Genomic DNA, 23,753 nt, shown 5'->3' on the forward strand with positions numbered 1-23,753 from the left:
CTTATTTAACTTATATACAGAGTACATGATGAGAAATGCTGGGCTGGAGGAAGCACAAGCTGGAATCAAGATGGCCCAGAGAAATATCAATAACCTCAGATATGTGATGACAACACCTTTATGGCAGAAAGTGAAGAACTAAAAAGCCTCTTGATGAAAGTGAAAGAAGAAAGTGAAAAAGTTGGCTTAAAGCTCAACATTCAGAAAACTAAGATCATGGAATCTGGACCCATCACATCATGGCAAATAGATGTGGAAACAGTGGTGACTTTATTTTGTTAGGCTCTAAAATACTGCAGATGGTGATTGCAGCCATAAAATTAAAAGACACTTACTCCTTGGAAGGAAAGTTATGACCAACCTAGACAGTATATTAAAAAGCAGAGACTTTACTTTGTCCACAATGTCTGTTTAGTCGAGGCTATGGTTTCTCCAGTAGTCATTTATGGATGTGAGAGTTGGACTGTGAAGAAAGCTGAGTGCCGAAGAATTGATGCTTTTGAACTGTGGTGTTGGAGAAGACTCTTGAGAATCCCTTGGATTGCAAGAAGATCCAACCAGTCCATTATAAGGCAGATCAGTCCTGTGTGTTCATTGGAAGGACTGATGTTGAAACTGAAACTCCAATACTTTAGCCACCTGATGTGAAGAGCTGACTCATTTGAAAAGACCCTGATGCTGGGAAAGATTGAGGGCAGGAGGAGAAAGGGACAACAGAAGATGAGATGTTTGGATGGCATCACTGAATCAATGGATATGGATTTTGGTGAACTCTGGGAGTTTTGTGATGGACAGGGAGGCCTGGCATGCTGCAGTTCATGGCATCACAAGAAGTTGGACATGACTGAGTGACTGAACTGAATTGAGCTAATCTGAAACTGAACTTACCCCACAGTGTCCACAACAGCCCCAGAGAAATTCCTAGATATATTTTTACTATTATCACTTAATTTAAAAAAATAAAATTATTCAGTACTCATTTAATTTCCATTTTTATAACCTACTATAATCTTGCAAAAAATACCCTATTTTTAAAGCAAATTTCATATTATATGTGTATATATATATATATATTTATAATTTTTGTGATTGATTTTGTTTTGTATTTTTAATATTGGATTTTTGAGGGTCTAACCCCTACTGTATATTTTAATCTTTGTTTTTGGTATTTGTTATAAATTTTGTACTTTTAAGAATCTGATCTTCAGTATCCATTTTCTCTTTGGGGTGTGATTACTGGCTTGATTGGTCTCTCTCCTTTTGTCTCTCCCTTTTCTCTTCCAGGTCACCTCTATCTACTTCCTCTCCCTTCTCTTCTCTATGTAACTCTGTGAATCTCTAAGGGTGTTCCAGACTGTAGAGGGTACATATAGAATTGGTTACTGGCTAAATTGCTCTCACCCCTTTTGACACTCCATCTTCTCCTCATGATCACCTCTACCTCCCTCCTCCCGCTTCTCTTCTCCATGTAACTATGTAAACCTCTTTGGGTGTCCCGTACTGTGGAGAATTGTTTCACTATTAACCTAGAAGTTTTATCATCTATGCTGTATGGATGGAGAAGTCTTGAAGCTACTGTAACAATAAGATTGAAAGCCAGAGGCAGGAGGCTTAACTCCAAAACTTGAGAACATCAGAGAATTCCTGATTTCAGGGAACATTAACAGACAAGGGCTCATCCAAAGCCTACATACCTACACTGAAACCAAGCTCCACCCAAGAGCCAACAAGTTCCAGAGCAAGACATACCATACTAATTCTCCAACAAACCAGGACACAGCAATGAACATTAAAAGACAGGTGGCTCAGAGACATATCAAACCCATAGACACCTCAAAACTCACTACTGGACACTTCATTGCACTCCAGAGAGAAGAGATCCAGCTCCACCCACCAGAACACAGACGCAAGCTCCGCTAACCAGGAAACCGTGACAAGACACTAGTCCAACCCCACCCACAGGAAGCAAGCTCCACAATAAAGAGGAACCACAAACTTCGGGCTCACAAAAAAGACACCTCAAACACAGAAATCTAAACAAAATGAAAATGCAGAGAAATATTCAGCAGGTAAAGGAACATGATAAATGCCTATCAAACCAAACAAAAGAGGAGGAGATAGGGATTCTACCTGAAAAATAAATTCAGAATAATGATGGTAAAGATGATCCAAAATCTCGAAAAGAAAATGGAGTTATAGATAAATTACTGACAAAGATTGAGAAGATGCAAGAAATGTTTAACAAGGACCTAGAAGAAATAAAGAAGAGTCAATCAATAATGAATAATGCAATAACTAAGATCAAAAGCCCTCTGGAGGGAACCAACAGTAGAATAACTGAGGCAGAAGATAGGATAGGTGAGGTGGAAGCTAGAATAGTGAAAATAAATGAAGCAGAGAGGAAAAAAGAAAAAAGAATTAAAAGAAATGAGAACAACCTCAGAGACTTCTGGGACAATGTTAAATGCACCAACATTTGAATCACAGGTGTTCTAGAAGAAGACAAAAAAGAAAGGGCACAAGAAAATACTTGAGGAAATAAAATAGTTTAAAAATTCCTTAAAATGGAGAAGGAAATAGCCGCCCAAGTCTAGGAAACCCAGAGAGTCGCAAACAGGATAAACCCAAAGCAAAACACCCCAGTTCAATTCAGTTCAGTTCAGTCGCTCACTTGTGTCCAATTCTTTGCGACCCATGAATTGCAGCATGCCAGGCCTCCCTTTCCATCACCAACTCCCGGAGTTTACTCAAACTCATGTCCATTGAGTCGGTGATGCCATCCAGCCATCTTATCCTCTGTTGTCCCCTTCTCCTCCTTCCCCCAATCCCTCCCAGCATCAGGGTCTTTTCAAATGAGTCACGAGGTGGTCAAAGTACTGGAGTTTCAGCTTTCGCATCAGTCCTTCCAATGAACACCCAGGACTACTCTCCTTTAGAATGGACTGGTTGGATCTCCTTGCAGTCCAACGGACTCTCAGGGACTCTCCAACATAACAGTTCAAAAGCATCAATCCTTCAGCGCTCAGCTTTCTTCACAGTCCAATTCTCACATCCATACATGACCACTGGAAAAATCATAAGACACATATTAATCAAACTAACAATGATCAATCACAAAGAGCCAATAATAAAAGCAGCAAGGGAAAAGCAACAAATAACACAAGGGGATCCCAATAAGGATAACAGATGATCTTTCAATTGAAACTCTTCAGGCCAGAAGGGAATGGCAGGACATACTTAAAGGATGAAAGAGAAAAACCTACAACCCAAATTACTATACCCAGCAAGGATCTCATTCAAATATGAAGGAGAAATCAAAAGCTTTACAGACAAGCAAAAGCTGAGAGAATTCAGCACCAACAAACCAGCTCTCCAACAAATGCTAAAGGATCTTCTCTAGGCAGGAAACCTCAGAAAAGGTTTATAAACTAAAACCCGAAACAACAAAGTAAATGGCAATGGGATCATACTTATCAATAATTATCTTAAGTGTAAATGGGTTGAATGCTCCAGCCAAAAGAGAAAAACTGGCTGAATGGCTACAAAAAACAAGACCCCTATGTATGCTGTCTACAAGAGATCCACTTGAAACCAAGGGACACCTACAGACTGAAATGGAAGGGCTGGAAAAAGATACTTCATGCAAATGGAGACCAAAAGAAAACAGGAGTAGCAATGCTCATATCAGATAAAATAGACTTTGATATAAAAGACATGAAAAGTGACAAAAAAGTGACACTACATAATGAATAAAGGATCAATCCAAGAAGAAGATATAACAATTATAAATATATACACACCCAACATAAGAGCACCTCAATATATAAGGTAAATTCTAACAAGTATGAAAGGGGACATTAACAGTAACACAATAATAGTGGGAGACTTTTATACTCCACTCACACCTATGGATATATCAACCAAACAGAAAATTAGTTAGGAATCACAAACTTTAAATTGGACCAGTTAGACCTAATTGATATCTATAGGATATTTTACCCCCAAACAATGGATTTCACATTTTTCTCAAGTGCACAGGGAACCTTCTCCAGGATAGATCACATCCTGGACCACAAATCTAGCCTTTGTAAATTAAAAAATAAATGAAATAATTTCAAGCATCTTTTCTGATCACAATGCAGTAAGATTAGATGTCAACCACGGGGGGACTGGAGGGGGGGGAGGGAACTATTAAAAGTACAAACATGTGGAGGCTAAATAACACACTTCTGAATAACTAGTAAATCATGGAAGAAATCAAAAAGAAAATCAAAATATGCATAGAAACAAATGAAAATGACAATACAACAACCCAAAACCTATGGGATTCAGTAAAAGCAGTGTTAAGGCTAAGGTTCATAGCATTACAAGCTTACCTCAAGAAACAAGAGAAAAATCAAATAATCAAACAAATAACTTAACTTTACACCTAAAGCAACTAGAAAAAGAAGAAATTAAGAACCCCAGGGAAAGAAATCATATAGATTAGGGCAGAAATAAATGCAAAAAAAAAAAAAAAAAAAGACTATAGCAAAAATCAACAAAACTAAAAGCTGGTTCTTTGAGAAGATAAATAAAATAGACAAATAATTTTCCAGACTCATCAAGAAAAAACGGAAGAAGAATGAAATCAACAAAATTAGAAATGAAAGTGGAGAAATCACAACAGACAACACAGAAATACAAAGGATCATAAGAGACTACTATCAGCAACTATATGACAATAAAATGGACAGCTTGGAGGAAATGGATGAATTCATAGAAAAGCATAACCTTCCAAAACTGAACCAGGAAGAAATAGAAAATCTTAACAGACCCATCACAAGCATGGAAATCAAAACTGTAAAATCTTCCAACAAAAGCCCAGGAGCAGATGGCTTCACAGGTGAATTCCAGTCAAACTTCTTCCAGAAAATTGCAGAGGAAGGTAAACTCCCAAACTCATACTATGAACCCACCATCAACCTAATACCAAAACCAAAGAAGCCACAAAAAAAGAAAACTATGGGCCAATATCACTGATGAACATAGATGCAAAAATCCTCAACAAAACTCTAGCAAACAGAGTTCAACAACATATTAAAAAAATCATACATCATGACCAGGTGGGCTTTATCCCAGCGATGCAAGGATTCTTCAATATTCACAAATCAATTAATGTGATACACCACACTAACAAATTGAAAGATAAAAATCATATGATTATATCAATAGATGCAGAGAAAATCTTTGACAAAATTCCACATCCATTTATGATATAAACCCTCCCAGAAAGCAGGCATAGAAGGAACATACTTCAACATACTGAAAGCCATATGTGATAAACACACAGCAAACATTACTCTCAATGGTGAAAAATTGAAAGCATTCCCCTAAAGTCAGGAACAAGACAAGGGTGCCCACTCTCACCACAACTATTCAACATAATTTTGAAAGTTTTAGCCACAGCAATCCTAGAAGAAAAAGAAATAAAAGGAATCCAGATTGGAAAAGAAGAAATAAATTCCCACTGTTTGCAGATGACATGATCCTCTATATATAAAACCCTAAAGACACCAGCAGAAAATTACTAGAGCTCATCAATGAATACAGTAAAGTTGCAGGATATAAAATTAATACACAGAAATCCCTTGCATTTGTATACACTAACAATGAGAAAACAGAAAGAGAAATTAAGGAAATAATCCAGTTCACCATTGTGATGAAAAGAATAAAACACTTACAAATAAATTTACCTAAACAAACAAAAAGACCTGTATATAGAAAACTATAAAACACTGATGAAAGAAATTTAAAATGACAGAAATAAATGGAGAAATATAGCATGTTCATGGATCAGAAGAATCAATATAATGAAAATGAGTATACTAGCCAAAGAAATCTATAGATTCAATCTAATCCCTACCAAGCTACCAATGGTATTTTTCAGAAAAATAGAACAAATAATTTCATAATTTATAAGGAAATACAAAAAACCTCGAATAGCCAAAGTGATCTTAAGAAAGAAAAATGGAACTGGAGGAATCAACCTGCCTGACTTCATACTATACTACAAAGCTATAGTCATCAAGATAGTATGGTACTGGCACAAAGACAGAAATACAGATCAATGGAACAAAATAGAAAGCCCAGAGATAAATCCACACACATATGGATACCTTATCTTTGACAAAGGAAACAGACATATACAATAGAGAAAAGACAATCTCTTTAACAAATGGTGCTGGGAAAACTGGTCAACCATTTGTAAAAGACTGAAACTAGAACACTTTCTAATACCATACACAAAAGTAAACTCAAAATTGATTAAAGATCTAAATGTAAGACCAGAAACTATAAAAACCCTAGAGGAAAAATAGGCAAAACACTCTCTGACGTAAATCACAGCAAGATCCTCTATGACCCACCTCCCAGAATAATGGAAATAAAAGCAAATGGGACCTAACTAAACTCAAAAGCTTTTGCACAATGAAGGAAACTATAAGCAAAAGACAGTATTCAGAGTGGGAGAAAATAATAGCAAATGAAGCAACTGACAAAGAATTAATCTCAAAAATATACAAAGAGCTCATGCAACTCAATACAAGAAAAAAAAAAAAAGACCTAATCAAAAAATGGGCCAAAGAACTAAACAGACATTTCTCCAAAGAAGACATACAGATGGCTAACAAACACATGAAAAAAAAAATGCTCAATATCACTCATTATCAGAGAAATGCAAATCAAAACTACAATGAGGTACCATCACACGCTGGTCAGAATGGTTGCTATCAAAAAGTCTACAAACAATAAATGCTGGAGAGGGTGAGGAGAAAAGAGAACCCTCTTACACTGTGGGGAATGTAAACTATTTCAGCCACTATAGATAACATTGTGGAGATTCCTTGAAAAACTGAAAATAGAACTGACATACAACCCAGCCGTACCACTGCTGAATATACACACCGAGGAAACCAGAATTGAAAGAGACACATTATACCCCAATGTTCATCACAGCATTGTTTAAAATAGCTGGGACATGGAAGCAACCTACATGCCCATTGTCAGATGAATGCATAAGAAAACTGTGGTACATATATACAATGAAATATTACTCAGCTATTAAAAAGAACACATTTGAATCAGTTCTACTGAGGTGGATGAAACTGGACCCTATTATACAAAGTGAAGTAAGTCAGAAAGAAAAACACCAATACATTATATTAACACATATATATGGAATTTATAAACTTAGTAATGACAACACTATATCTGAGACAGCAAAAGAGACACAGATATAAAAGCATTCTTTTGGACTCTGTGGGAGAAGGTGAGGGTGGGATGATTTGAAAGAACAACATTGAAACATGTATATTACCATATGTTAAATAGATCACCAGTCCAAGTCTGATGCATGAAACAGGGCATTCAACGTTGGGGCACTGGGACAACCCAGAGGGATGGGTTGGGGAGAGATGTGAAATGGGGGTTTGGGATGGGGGACACCCGTGGATGATTCATGTCAATGTATGGCAAAAATCACCACAATGTTGTAATTAGTCTCCTTTAAAATAAATAAATTAATTTTAAAAATAATAAAATAAAATTATTCCTAAACAATTGTTTTTAAAAATGTATGGCAATTATAAACAGGGTATTAACTATTAATGTTGCTGCTGCTGCTAAGTCACTTCAGTCCTGTTCAACTCTGTGCAACCCCACAGATGGAAGCCCATCAGGCTCCCCCATCCCAGGCAAAAATACTGGAGTGGGTTGCCATTTCCTTCTCCAAGGCATGAAAGTGAAAAGTGAAAGTGAAGTCGCTCAGTTGTGTCTGACTCTTATCAACCCCATGGACTGCAGTCTACCAGGTTCCTCCGTCCATGGGACTCTCCAGGCAAGAGTACTGGAGTGGGGTGCCATTGCCTACTCTGAACTATTAAGGAGTAGTATATATGATCATCAGACAATGGCAGTGGTGAGGGATAGATTGGGAGTTTGAGATTGGCACATACACTCTGTTATAGTTAAAATTGATAACTAGCTAGGACTTAGTGTAAAAAGATTAATTAATTTTAAATAATCATTTGTTGAAAGAAAAGAAAATTGAAAAAAGATGATGGATTAGTAATCAGTGATAGAAATTATTAGTAAAGAACTAACCACGACAACTGGAAAAAATTCAGAGTTTAATAGAAGATAATTATTTTTTGTGATGGCCTTTCATTCCCCATTCTCTCCAAGGTGCTCTTAATTAATTGTATCTTCAGACAAGAAAAGGGGAAATCAAGAGAGAAGGAAAAAGTGGGGAGAAAAGGAGGTTTTATAATTTGGGATAGTTTAGATAGGAAAGAAGCAAGAGAGAACCTAATTATCCTTCTTTAAAATTAGTCTCCCTGTTCCCAACATGTGAATTTAAAAACACAACTAACAAGTGTCATTAATTAATCTTGGGGCTTATATACATTAGGTATCATATTTCCTGTAACTTGAAAAGTACCTAACCAATGAGCCATTTTCTACTACTCATAATTATAAAAAGTATACACGTACATATAGAGAGGCTTCACTATAAATAAATATAGAACCATCCTTAAATTAGCACTGCTTCTCTGTCACATGTCAGATGTACTACAGTTTTTCAAATGAGGCATGTTTTACCTGTTGAAGAGAGAATGATGAAAACTCCATATAAATTGATTGAGAAAGAGAATTATTCTTTTTATTACAACAAAAATATTGAGAGATTATCATTCATGGGCATGCAGATATTATACACAATAAATTCCTGAATAATAGTTCAGCTCCCAAACTCTATAATAGTATTTCTCACCAATTATTATATCACATCAGGTCAGACAAGTCGCTCAGTCGTGTCCAACTCTTTGCAACCCCATGAATCACAGCACGCCAGGCCTCCCTGTCCATCACCAACTTCCCGAGTTCACTGACACTCACGTCCATCAAGTCAGCGATGCCATCCAGCCATCTCATCCTCTGTCGTCCCCTTCTCCTCCTGCCCCTAATCCCTCCCAGCATCAGGGTCTTTTCCAATGAGTCAACTCTTTGCATGAGGTGGCCAAAGTACTGGAGTTTCAGCTTTAGCATCAGTCCTTCCAAAGAAATGCCAGCACTGATCTCCTTCAGAATGGACTGGTTGGAACTCCTTGCAGTCCAAGGGACTCTCAAGAGTCTTCTCCAACACCACAGTTCAAAAGCATCAATTCTTCGGTGCTCAGCTTTCTTCACAGTCCAATTCTCACATCCATACATGACCACAGGAAAAACCATAGCCTTGACTAGACAGACCTTTGTTGGCAAAGTAATGTCTCTGCTTTTGAATATGCTATCTAGGTTGGTCATAACTTTCCTTCCAAGGAGTAAGCGTCTTTTAATTTCATGGCTGCAGTCACCATCTGTAGTGATTTTGGAGCCCAGAAAAATAAAGTCTGACACTGTTTCCACTGTTTCCCCATCTATTTCCCATGAAGTGGTGGGACCGGGTGCCATGAGCTTCATTTTCTGAATGTTGAGCTTTAAGCCAACTTTTTCACTCTCCACTTTCACTTTCATCAAGAGGCTTTTGAGTTCCTCTTCACTTTCTGCCATAAGGGTAGTGTCATCTGCATATCTGAGGTTATTGATATTTCTCCTGGCAATCTTGATTCCAGCTTGTATTTCTTCCAGTTCAGCGTTTCTCATGATGTACTCTGCATATAAGTTAAATAAACAGGGTGACAATATACAGCCTTGATGAACTCCTTTTCCTATTTGGAACCAGTCTGTTGTTCCATGTCCAGTTCTAACTGTTGCTTCCTGACCTGCATAAAAATTTCTCAAGAGGCAGATCAGGTGGTCTGGTATTTCCATCTCTTGAAAAATTTTCCACAGTTTATTGTGATCCACACAGTCAAAGGCGTTGGCATAGTCAATAAAGCAGAAATAGATGTTTTCCTGAAACTCTCTTGCTTTTTTTATGATCCAGCGGATGTTGGCAATTTGATCTCTGGTTCCTCTACCTTTTCTAAAACCAGCTTGAACATCAGGAAGTTCACGGTTCACATATTGCTGAAGCCTGGCTTGGAGAATTTTGAGCATTACTTTACTAGCATGTGAGATGAGTGCAATTGTGCGGTAGTTTGAGCATTCTTTGGCGTTGCCTTTGTTTGGGATTGGAATGAAAACTGACCTTTTCCAGTCCTGTGGCCACTGCTGAGTTTTCCAAATTTGCTGACATATTGAGTGCAGCACTTTCACAGCATCATCTTTCAGGATTTGAAATAGCTCAACTGGAATTCCATCACCTCCACTAGCTTTGTTCGTAGTGATGCTTTCTAAGGCCCACTTGACTTCACATTCCAGGATATCTGGCTCTAGGTCAGTGATCACACCATCGTGATTATCTGAGTCATGAAGATCTTTTTTGTACGGTTCTTCTGTGTATTCCTTCTTAATATCTTCTGCTTCTGTTAGGTCCATACCATTTCTGCCCTTTATCGAGCTCATCTTTGCATGAAATGTTCCTTTGGTATCTCTGATTTTCTTGAAGAGATCTCTAGTCTTTCCCATTCTGTTGTTTTCCTCTATTTCTTTGCATTGATTGCTGAAGAAGGCTTTCTTATCTCTTCTTGCTATTCTTTGGAACTCTGCATTCAGATGTTTATATCTTTCCTTTTCTCCTTTGCTTTTCACTTCTCTTCTTTTCACAGCTATTTGTAAGGCCTCCCCAGACAGCCATTTTGCTTTTTTGCATTTCTTTTCTATAGGAATGGTCTTGATCCCTGTCTCCTCTACAATGTCACGAACTTCATTCCATAGTTCATCAGGCACTCTATCTATCAGATCTAGTCCCTTAAATCTATTTCTCATTTCCACTGTATAATCATAAGGGATTTGATTTAGGTCATACCTGAATGGTCTCGTGGTTTTCCCTACTTTCTTCAGTTTAAGTCTGAATTTGGAAATAAGGAGTTCATGGTCTGAGCCACAGTCAGCTCCTGATCTTGTTTTTGCTGACTGTATAGAGCTTATCCATCTTTGGCTGCAAAGAGTATAATCAATCTGATTTCAGTGTTGACCATCTGGTGATGTCCATGTATAGAGTCTTCTCTTGTGTTGTTGGAAGAGGGTGTTTGTTATGACCAGTGCATTTTCTTGGCAAAACTCTATAAGTCTTTGCCCTGCTTCATTCCGTATTGCAAGGCCAAATTTGCCTGTCACTCCAGGTGTTTCTTGACTTCCTACTTTTGCATTCCAGTCCCCTATAATGAAAAGGACAACTTTTTTGGGTGTTAGTTCTAAAAGATTTTGTAGGTCTTCATAGAATCATTCAACTCCAGCTTCTTTAGCGTTACTGGTTGGGGCATAGTCTTGGATTACTGTGATATTGAATGGTTTGCCTTGGAAATGAACAGAGATCATTCTGTCGTTTTTGAGATTGCATCCAAGTACTGCATTTTGGACTTGTGTTGACCATGATGGCCACTCCATTTCTTCTGAGGGATTCCCGCCTGCAGTAGTAGATATAATAGTCATCTGAGTTAAATTCACCCATTCCAGTACATTTCAGTTCGCTGATTCCTAGAAAGTCGATATTCACTCTTGCCACCTCTTGTTTGACCACTTCCAATTTGCCTTGATTCATGGACCTGACATTCCATGTTCCTATGCAATATTGCTCTTTACAGCATCGGACCTTGCTTCTATCACCACTTACATCCACAGCTGGGTATTGTTTTTGCTTTGGCTCCATCCCTTCATTCTTTCTGGAGTTATTTCTCCACTGATCTCCAGTAGCATATTGGGCACCTACTGACCTGGGGAGTTTCTCTTTCAGTATCCTATCATTTTGCCTTTTCATACTGTTCATGGGGTTCTCAAGGCAAGAATATTGAACTGGTTTGCCATTCCCTTCTCCAGTGGACCACATTCTGTCAAATCTCTCCACCATGACCCGCCCATCTTGGGTTGGCGGCTGCGATGGGCTCGCCGTAGCACAGCCAAGAGGAGCCACCCCACGTCTGAGGTCAGGGGCAGAAGCCGGGAGGACCCCATGCCCAAAGGGCAGCGGCCAAAAGGAGTTACCCCACATCCGAGGTCAGGGCAGCGGCCGAGAGTACCGGACTGCGATGGCGCAGGAAGGGCCTAAAGGAGCTACCCTGTGTCCGAGGTCAGGGGCAGCGGCCGGGAGGAGATACCCCACGCCCCAAGCCCAAGGCCAGGGATGGCGGGCTGGAGGAGATACCCCATGCCCCTAAGCCCGAGTCCAAGGGCAGTGGCGGGGAGGAGCAACCGCAAGACGGAGGCCAGGGGTGGTTGCCAGGAGGACCAACCCCACATCCAAGGAGCTTAACTCCCAGAGCTTACTCAAACTCAAGTCCATTGAGTCAGTGATCACTTCATCCTCCATTGTCCCCTTCTCCTCCCACCTTCGATCTTTCCCAACATCAAGGTCTTCTCAAATGAGTCAGTTCATTGCATCAGGTGGCCAAAGTATTAGAGTTTCAGCTTCAGCATCAGTCCTTCCAATGAATATGCAGCACTGATTTCTTTTAGGATGGACTGATTTGATCTCCTTGCAGTCCAAGGGACTCTCAAGAGTCTTCTCCAACACCATAGTTCAAAAGCATCAATTCTTTAGTGCTCAGCTTTCTTTATAATCCAACTCTCACATCCATACATGACTATTGGAAAAAACCATTGCTTTGACTAGACAGAACTTTGTTGGCAAAGTAATGTCTCTACTTTTTAATGTGCTGTCTATGTTGTAGTGTTACATGGTGCTCAATATCTAAAACCCTCAGAGAGGGCAGAAGTAACTGCTGGTGGTATTTCAAAACTAAGTTTTTGTGGTAAGTCACTTCAGTCACGTATGACTCTTTGTGGTCCTATGGTCTGTAGCCCACCAGGCTCCTCCAGGCAAGAATACTGGAATGGGTTACCATTTCTTCCTCCAGGGAATCTTCTAACTCAGGAATCGAACTTGTGACTCATGTCTCTTGCATTGGCAGGCAGGTTCTTGACCACTAGCACCACCTGGGGAGTCCCAGAGCTAATTTTACCAACTCACAAATGAAATAAAGCAGAATTACTTGTAATTGAGAGAACTGAAAAGCAAGTTTCTTTTAACTCAGCCTCAAACTTTTGTAATTTTTTCAAAAAAGAATTATTTAAGTAAAACATTTAATGGAAGTGAAATATTCATTTATTTTCACTTTTTGAATGAAATCAATAGTGACTACTGAGGTTATTTTCTGTGCACAATATTATGGAAGACACAAAGAAACATTTTGTTCCTAAAAATTTGACATCTGGCTGAAGAATCAAAACATTGGAATATGAATGGATCAGCAAAAACAAAACAAATAATGGACACCATAAAAAAATACACATATCTGAGAAAAGTTGATTAGTGCAAGTTAAAATTCAAGATACAAGAATTTGGGACAGTGGCAAATATAATATTCATTCATTCATATAACCTACTTTGTTAAATACATTTTGATATATTGTAGGTTTTTTGCTAATGTTAGAAAAAACCAAGATGAAAAGAATGTATTTCCTGTCTTCTACATGTGAACTAATTTGTAAACCATTTTGTTTTCTGCTATATTTGAATGTGAACCAAAGGTTAGAGAAGTTCAGAAAATCTTATAAAGCCTAGTTAAGTCAGGAGATGACAGAGAATGTATCATTCAAAAAGTGACATTTGAGTCACTGTAAATGACAAATAAGAGAGCATCTTAAGCAGAAGAAACCACAGGTCAGTGAGGAGGCATAAAATATTGGTCATTTCCTGTGGTTATCTTCTAGGAGAAATGTTCATAAGTATCACAAATACTGCAAAGATAAGCAAGAATTGGATCAAGAATCCCTTGCATGTGATATTAAGAATTTTAAAATGTATCACATGAGCTTTGTGAAATTATGGAAGAACTTTAAGACTGGATTGGTAGGATTTAAAATTTAAAAGATGTAGCTGGTGGCACTGTAGGAAACAGACTAGATGAAATAAAGAAGGAAAAGGAGTTAGGAGCCGTGTTAGACACCTCTGAGGAAACGCTTCAGATCCTCTTAGGCTCAGCTGTCTTTGTATGGCTCCGTCTGACCTCAGACAGCTGCAGGCTGACAGCACTTTTCCACATGGCCTACTCTGATCACATGCTTTGTACTGCTAGTCCTGAGGCTTCCCTGTTGACCTTTGTGGTCCCACTTGATAACCACATATGTGCAACCCCAAAGTGTAAGGCTGTAAAAGCCCCATGATAAATCTTTGACTAATGGGAGATGAGAACAAGTTGATGTATTCTTCTAATTTTAGTTTATTAGTTATTTAGTATTATTCTAATTTTATAATCTATTATAGTTCTAATAATTCTTACTTCCTTAACCATGCTCTTTCCTATAAATGCAGGTCAAAGGACTTCTCAGGGATGGTGTTTTGAGGACTAGCAGTCACACTTAGTGGCAGCCAGCTAGATACTGTGTCCACCGACATGTTCTCTTTCCTTCCCTTACTCATACCCCATGTATTCCATAAAATAATTTATTTTAACTAGCAGTGAAAGAAGGACGAGAATGGATTTAAGAGGTACTAAGAAGATAGACTAAACATGGCCATGTGGCTGATTGGTGGTAAGTGAGTAGTAGATAGTAAACTAGAGAAGCCTCTAAGACAGTAGTCTGGGTGATATTTTGGAGAGGTAGTGCCATAGAACAAATTAACAAATACAGAAAGAGAGACAGTCTTCAAAATGCAGAATATATTCAATTTTAGATAAGACATCATTTATCATTGAGAAGGAACAATAAAAAGGTCATTGGAAATATGAATATAGAGCTCGGAAAAAAAAAAAAAAGTTTAGTCTAGTAGCTACAATTTGGAAGTCATCAGCTTTAAAGTAGCCAGGTAAAATCATAGAGAAGAGGATCAAGGATAATATTCTTGTGTGTTCTATAAGTAAGGCCTACATAGGAGAAGAAAAGTAAGAAAAAGTCTTACAAACAGTAGTAAATGTGAAAGGAAGAGAGGAGAAATAATAAAAGGCTTGGAGCCAAGGAAAGAAGGCACTTCAAGAAGAGAGAGATTAACTGTTAAATGTGGCAAAGAGATTAGATAAATAATAGAGTGAAAATCATGAACTGGTTTGACAGTTAAGTCATTGTTGACTTGAGCATTTTCAGTAGTAGAATAGGGTGGGGGAAAGAAATCTATAGACTAAAATAACTGAAAAAAATGAAGTGAAGCAGGAAAACTGTAGAAACACACAGGTAAATATGTATGTAGGGTTTCCCTGGTGGCTCAGTGATAAAGAATCTGCCTGCCAGGGTAGGAGATATGGGTTCAATCCCTGGGTCAGGAAGATCCCCTGAAGAACAAAATGACAACCCACTCCAGTATTCTGCCTGGGAAATTCCATGGGCAGAGGAGCCTAGCAGGCTACAGTCCAAGTTGTCACAGAAGAGTCAGACACAATTTAGGGACCAAACAACAGCAACAAATATTTATGTAACAGGTATTTCTCAGTTTGTCCCATCTTGTTCCATCAGGTTTTCTCCACCAGTAACTTGCAGACATTTTCAATGAAAGAGGTCTGGCTGGTAAATCCCCACTAAAACATGACATGGACTTAAGCCTTTCACTGTTCTCCTAGAGATTCACTAGGATGCTATTATTGGCCATTCTCTCACCTTCTGTTTTCCACGGACACTATTCCTTGTTTCAATCCCTCTAGTGAAATGGTAGAATCAGGAAGACTTATCCATTGTTTCAGTTTGAAGAGTACACCATATTTCCATTGAAATACTCAGCCATGGCATTTATTTATCCACTCATTTATGGGAAATATTTTCACAGAACACTGGGAAACACTTAGTACCTAGAGCAGAGCTGCACTGAGATAGGCAGAGCCATTTTCTCACAACTGCGCTGGAAACACATATCCAGGATATGCATGATACTCCAGAAATAAACAAATCTCCACCACTTCCCTACTCCATCCTCCACCCCTCAACCACCTAAAAACAAACAAACAAACAGCATATCTCTCTCCTTTCTCTTCTCTCCTTTTCCACTACATATATTGCTTTTCACGGTTCTAAGTCAAACATCCCGTCCCATTTGGAGGTTTGGTAACTAAGTAAGAAAGAAGACTGTACAGCAGTGAGAATCCTATGTTAACATATTCAATCTTTACTGAGGTTTATTCTTTACTAAGCAAGGACTATACTTCTTATTGAACAAGAGGGATTTCTAATATTTTAACATGATTCAGAACAATTAGAATGTATCTTTATGTAAAGTGGAATTAAGAAAAGGTGATTTATGACTGCAAAGTTACTGCTTGAATAAGGATTATGTGGGGATTTATTTTGTCACTGAACACATCGAATTGATTTGGGACATCATTATGAATCTAAAAAGTTATAAGAATATTAAAGAATTCCTGCTCAGTTTCCTTTTCCAGTAAAAGCAAATTCTGAAAACCAGTATGTTAGAAACTATGTGTAGGGCATGCAGGATCAAGTTTACTAATAATTTGTGATGAGTAAAATAATATTGCTAGATTATTCCAGTAAAAATAAAATAAGTTGGCACTAATGTATGCAAATATATTCAAACATGTTCTGAGACTCTGGCAGAAATGAGAAATAAAACCCAAAGTACAGATAAAATAACAAGAGAGGGATACAGGAGAAGAATGATAAAGAGGTCTGACCTGCTCAGAAATGGAGAAGGAAACAAAAATCTAATAGCTCTAAATTATACTAAAATACTAGAAATGTGTTGATTCAATAAGAAATACAGTTCTTGCTTCATAAAGAATAAGCATAGCTCACATCTGACGTACAGATATGGTCAGCTTTGTTCACCAAACCAAGACTAAAAAGAGTTGAATAGTTCTTAAGAATTGCCAGTTTTGAGGAGCTACTTCTGGAAAGGTTAAGTAAGGCCCTTCTAAAATATCCCTTATGAATATAATTGCAAGTGATATTTAACAAAATACTAGCAAACCTAATCCCAGCAACATAAAAAGATTGTATACCATGACCATGTAGAATTTATCCCAGGAATGTAAGATTTGTTCAATATACAAATGAACCACTTAATACCCCATATGACTAAACCAAAAAATACATGTTCATCTAAATAGATACAGGAAAAAAAAATTGACAAAACTCAACATTCTTTCCCAACTAAACACTAAACAAAGAATAAAGAGTAACTCCTCAGTCTGATTGTTAAAGGAGAACCAAAAAAAAACTCACAGCTAATATTGTACTTTATGTAGAAAGACTGCAAAACTTCTCTTTATAATCAAGAAACATAATTATATCTGTTCTTACCACTTCTATTCAGCATTGAATTGGAGGTTCCAGCAAGGGTAATTGGGAAAGAATAAAAAATAAAAGACACCCATATAGAAAAGGAAGAAGTAGCTTATCTCTATCCTCAGATGGCATGATCTTATATAAAGAAAATTACAAATCTACACTTAAATACTGTTAAAACTAATCAAAAAGCACAGAAAGCTTACAAGATACTTGATCAAGATACAAAGATAATTTTGTATCTTTTTTGTATCTTTGCATCTGTTTTTATACACTAACAATGAACAATTTGAAAGTGAAATTAGGAAGGTAATTCTATTTATAATAGCATAAAAAGAATTACAAATAAGTAATAACTCAACAATAGAAAGTAAGACATACATTGAAAAACTACAAAACATCATTGAAAAATGATAAAGAAGACCTAAATAAATAGAAAAAATATCCCATCTACATGGATGAGAGGATCAAATATTGAAGCTGGTATAGCAACTTCTTTGTGGAAAGAACTTAAAACTTCTTTGTGGAAACCCTAATCCTCAGTGGAATGTGACCTTATTTGGAAATAAAGTCATTGCACATGTAATTAGTTAAAGTAAGGTTAGGTTATATTGGAGGAGCATGGGTTCCTAATCCAATAAAACCTGGTTTCCTCATGAGAAGAATGCCCTGTGAAGAGAAAGAGATGTGTATAGAAGTCATGCAAAGGCACAGGAAGAATGCCATCTACATAGAACCTCGAAGGTTGCCAGCAAACCACCAAAAGCTAGGAGAGAGGCATGGAACAGATTTTAATTCATAGCCTTCAGAAGGAACCAGTTCTGCTGACACCTTGTTCTCAGGATTCTAGCTTCCAGAACTGTGAGAAAATAAATTGCTGGTGTTTAAGAAATTTGTCAGTTTGTGATACTTTGAACAGCAATCTCAATAAATTAGTAGATTTGGCAATACTCTCAAAATTTATCTGCTGATTCAGTTGTATTGGAATTCAATACAATTACAAGAAGTATTCCAGCTGCCTTTTTTGCAGAAATTGACAAACTGATCTAAAAAAGTTCATAGAGTAATTTGTGAGATTTAATATATCCAAAAGAAAAAGAGGAACAAACATGTTTCCAATTTCAGAACATAAAAAGTCACAATAATTAAGTACAACATGGATTGGAATAAGTCTAAGCATACATACAGATGAAATAGGCTGAGCATCCAAAATAAATCCTTATACTCTTGGTCAACTGATTTTAACAAGGGTGCCCCAATAATTGGGCTTCCCAGGTGGCCACTATAATAAAAAGGAGAAAGGCCAGTCTTTTCAACAAATAGTGTCATGGCAACTGGATGCTGCTGCTGCTGCTAAGTTGCTTCAGTCGTGTCCGACTCTGTGCAACCCCATAGATGGCAGTCCACCAGGCTCCCCTGTCCCTGGGATTCTCCAGGCAAGAACACTGGAATGGGTTGCCATTTCCTTCTCCAATGCATGAGTTAAAAGTGAAAGTGAAGTCCCTTAGTCGTGTCCAACTCTTAGCAACCCCATGGACTGCAGCCCACCAGGCTCCTCCGTCCATGGGATTTTCCAAGCAAGAGTATTGGAGTGGGGTGCCATTGCCTTCTCCCACAACTGGATATCCATCTGTAAAAGAATGAAGCTGAATCCCTTCCTCTTATCTTATACAAAAGTGACTCAAAACAGATCATGAAACTAAACATAAAAGCTAAAACTATAAAACTATTAGATGAAAACATAAGAAATGTAAACCTTCATTATCTTGGATTAGGTAATGGTTTCTTAGCTATGATACCAGAAGTATAAGTAGCAAAAGATACAATAGAGAAATAGGATGACATTGTTTCACTTTTGTGTTTCCTTTTCATGTTGCCTTTTCATATGCACATATCTTTTGGATTATTTTTAGACATAAGCAAAAAATTATTATTCACAAAAATTCTAATTATTTGTAATTCCATCATAATTATTTTTATAACATCATCTTCTAATTTTATGCCTATCTGTATAAGTAAGATTATATTACACATAAATTCTTATATATTTAGTATCATAGCAATTGCAATGAAGTGAACCAAGAAATCAAAATGAGATATATTTTATCTCAGTTTATCTCAATATAATGGAGATAAAATATATCTCAATATATTGGAGAACATATTTGCAATCAGATAGCTGATAAAAGACTTGTATCTGTAATATATGAAGAACCACTGCAACTCAACAAATTAGGCAGAGCACACTTGGACATAAATCCTAGCCATACCTTTTTCAATCTACCTCCTGGAATAATGAAAATAAAAACAAAAATAAAAAAGTACGACCTAATTAAACTTAAAAACTTTGCACAGCAAAGTAAATCATAAACAAAATGAGAAGACCACACTCAGAATAGGAGAAACTATTTGCAAGAAAGCAACTAACAGGAGATTAATCTCCAAAATACACAAACAGTTCCTGAAGCTCAATATAAATAAATAAATAAATGGCAGAAGACTTAAATAGACATTTCTCAAAAGAACACATACAGATAAACAACCAACACATGAAAAGTTTTTCAGCGTCTAATTAGTAGAGAAATGCAAAACTACAATGAAGTTGCACCTCACAGAAGACTGAATGGCCATCATCAAAATATCTACAAACAATAAATGCTAAAGAGGGTGTGAAGAAAGGGTAATTCTCCTACAGTGTTGGTGGAATATATACGGGTATAGCCACTATGTGGAACAGTATGCAAGTTCCTTAAAAAACTGAAAATAGAGCTATCATATAATCCAGCAATCCCACTCCTGGGAATACATCCAGATAACACCATAATTTAAAAAGATATATGCACCCCAATGGTCATTGCAGCACTATTTGCAACAGCCAGAACATTGAAGCAACCTAGACATCCATCAACAGAGGAATGGATAAAGAAGATGTGTTCCATATATATAATGGAATATTATCAGCCATAGTGAAGAATGAAATCATGCCATTTACAATGGATAGACCTAGAGATTGTCATACTGAGTGAAAGTCAGACGGAGAAAGACAAATATCTTATGATATCACTTATATGTAGAACCTAAAAAATAGGGTACACATAAACTTATCTACAAAGCAGAATTACTGATGTAGAAAACAAACTTATGGTTACCAGGGAGCGAAGTGGGAGAGGAATAAATTGGAAGATTGAGATTGAAGTATACACACAACTATACATAATAACTAATAAGGACCTACCTTACAGCATGGGGAACTCTACTTAATACTCTGTAGTAGCTTACCTAAGACAATATAAAAAAAGAGTGAATATATCTATATGTATTACTGGCTGACTTTGTTGCACACTTGAAACTAACAACATAGTAAATCAACAATGCATGCCGAGTCACTTCAATCTTATTTGACTCTTAGCAACCCCATGGACTATAGCCTGCCAGGCTCCTCTGTCCATGGGATTCTCTAAGCAAGAATACTGGAATGGGTTGCCATTTCCTTCTCCAATACCCTAATATAAACTTAAAAAAAAAATTAAAAATTGACACTGAATTTGACATTTCTCCAAAGACATACTACAAATGGCCAATAAGCATATAAAACAGTAACATCATTAGTCATAATAAAAATTCATTATGTGACTGTGGTAAAAAAGACAGATGATAGCAAGCATTGGCAAAGACGTGGGAAAATTAGAAATCTCAGACATTGCTGCTGTGAATGTAAAATACTATAGATGTTTTGGAAAACAGTTGGCCACTGTCTCTACCATATGACCTAGCAATTCCACTTTAAACTATATATTCAAACATTGAAAATACCTGCTCCAACAAAAGTTTAAACATGAATGTTCATAGCATCATCATTCATTACTGCCAAAAAAGTGTCCATCAATTAATGAAAAGATAAACAAAACATACAGTGAAATATTATTCAGATTAAAAAGGAATTAAGTTCTGATATATGCTACAACATGGTTGATCCTTGAAGACACTATGCTAAATGAATGAAACCAAACACAAGGACCACATACTGTATGATTTCATTTATATGAAAAGCCCAAAATAGGGAAATTCATAGAGACAGAAGTAGATTAATGGTTATCATTAGGTGGGAATGTCTGCTCATGTGTAAGTGGTTTTTTGGGGGGTGATATATTTTGGAGTTAGATGGTGATGATTGTACAACTTTATCAATATTCCACTCTATACACTTTTAAAGTAATGCAAGTGAATTATACACTTTAAAATAAATAAATAATAGTGCTAGCAAATAAACTATTATGATTTCCAGCATTGGGTATTACATAGACTCTTGAAATCAGAATTTCTAAAGATAGGCTGAGTGTTAACATTTTGAATACTTTCAAATAAAAACTGATACAAGTAGCCCATTTCCTCATAGGCAAATGTATGAGCCTCCTTATTACATAATTACTTTGAGATATCTCCTTCGTTTATCATGATTATTTTTTATATTAGGGGAAAACTATAAGTGCTAAAAAATGTTTAATTACTCATCATCCCACAATTATAACATAATTATTTCCATTTTAAATACCTTTCAATCCTTATTCTTTCCCTTATAAATGTAATTATGTTATACATTTAAATACTTTAATCATCATAAAATTACATTGTGTTGAAATTAACAAGTAAAATATCTATTACTAACAAGTTAATATTTCAATAATGAAATAATCTTAAAATTAGAGTCTTGGTGCACATAGACTTTCTTGTCATAGACTTTTTCCTTAAGATTATCTTCCAGAAGTGATTTTTGAGTCAAAATCTTTAATATTTGCATTGCACACAACTCTCCTTCCCAGAAAAGGTGGTACTAATCTAAATATCATTGTTATTTATGTAAAATTTTTGCCACTCTTCACAAGCATATTATCATGGCCATCAATTATTTTTGCTAGATTAATGTTGTCATAATACAATGTTTAATGGTCAAAATTGTATTTTTTGTTTTGGTGTTGTTGCTTAAACAGATGTCAAGTTAGGCCCTCCTAGAGAGCTGTTCCAGATGATTCTATTAAACTACAATAGTAGGCTAATTAAACTAGCAGTATTCCAGAATAATCTGTAATACTATCTGTTTTGGAAATCATCAGAGCTGAGCTTTCCAACATTCATACTACATTCATAAAACCTTCATAGTATAGTCCTGAGTAAAATTATGAAAACTATAAGAATTGACATCTCTCATAATGACCCCTTCCCACTTAATGGCTCTGTTTTTTGCCACTCTATTTTTGATTTCACTCTTCTTTTTATTGCATAAAAATTGATACATTCTTTATAACAAGCAAAACACTGCAAGGATATGTAAATTTTAAAATTGCAAAAAAAAAATAAAATAAAATTGCTTATCCATCCCCCTCAATATTCATACCAGCCAAATCCCAACTCTATGATAACAAATATTAACACTCTAGAATGTATCTTTAATTATTTTCCTCGATTTTTATGCAATCATATACAGAAATGTTTAGCATCCATTTTTCTCTATGACTACTAGGATTCTCATAATTATTCCATAAGCTTCCCACTAAAATATGTCCTCTATTTTCATTCATGAATGACTAACCACTTATGGTATTAATCTTCCAATAATAATTTATTGCCAATAGGCCAAAAATTTGTAAATTAGAAATCAAATTGTGACAGCAGAACTGCAAGCATACATTAGTGTATAAAAGAGGATTGTGGATAACTGGAGTAGGGGAAGGAAAGTAGGTGACCTTCCAAAACCTCAGAAATATCTTTGAGTTCTTATCCTTTCTTAAATTATAAAATATATATGTAGTAGTCTTTGAGCAATTCTTATTTGCCAAGCGTACATTACCTGGTAGGTTTCTGTTTACAGACAGATGTTACCATAACCTCACAGTCACATACAAACATGGTTATTCTTTCATCCATTTGAAGAACATATTAGTTCTTTCATGTTACGGAAGAGCAATACATGTTTATCAGTGAAAAGTGTCTTTGTGATTTATGATCTGACTTTTTATATGAGAATAAAATAAGGGGACTATGGTTTTTCCAGTAGTCATGTATGGATGTGAGAGTTGGACTATAAAGAAAGCTGAGTGCCAAAGAATTGATGCTTTTGAACTGTAGTGTTGAAGACTCTTGAAAGTCCCTTGGACTGCAAGGAGACCCAACCAATCAATCCTAAAGGAAATCAGTCCTGAATATTTATTGGAAGGACTGATGCTGAAGCTGAAACTCTAATACTTTGGCCACCTGATTCAAAGAACTGACTCATTGGAAAAGACCCTGATGCTGGGAAAGATTGAGGGCAGGAGGAGAAGGGAACGACAGAGGATGAGATGATTGGGTGGCATCACCTACTCAATGGACATGAGTTTGAGTAAACTCTGGGAGTTGGTGATGGACAGGGAGCCCTGGCGTGCTGCACTCTATGTGGTTGCAAAGAG

This window comes from Bos javanicus, chromosome 6 (genome assembly GCF_032452875.1).
Source record: "Bos javanicus breed banteng chromosome 6, ARS-OSU_banteng_1.0, whole genome shotgun sequence".
NCBI lineage: Eukaryota > Metazoa > Chordata > Mammalia > Artiodactyla > Bovidae > Bos > Bos javanicus.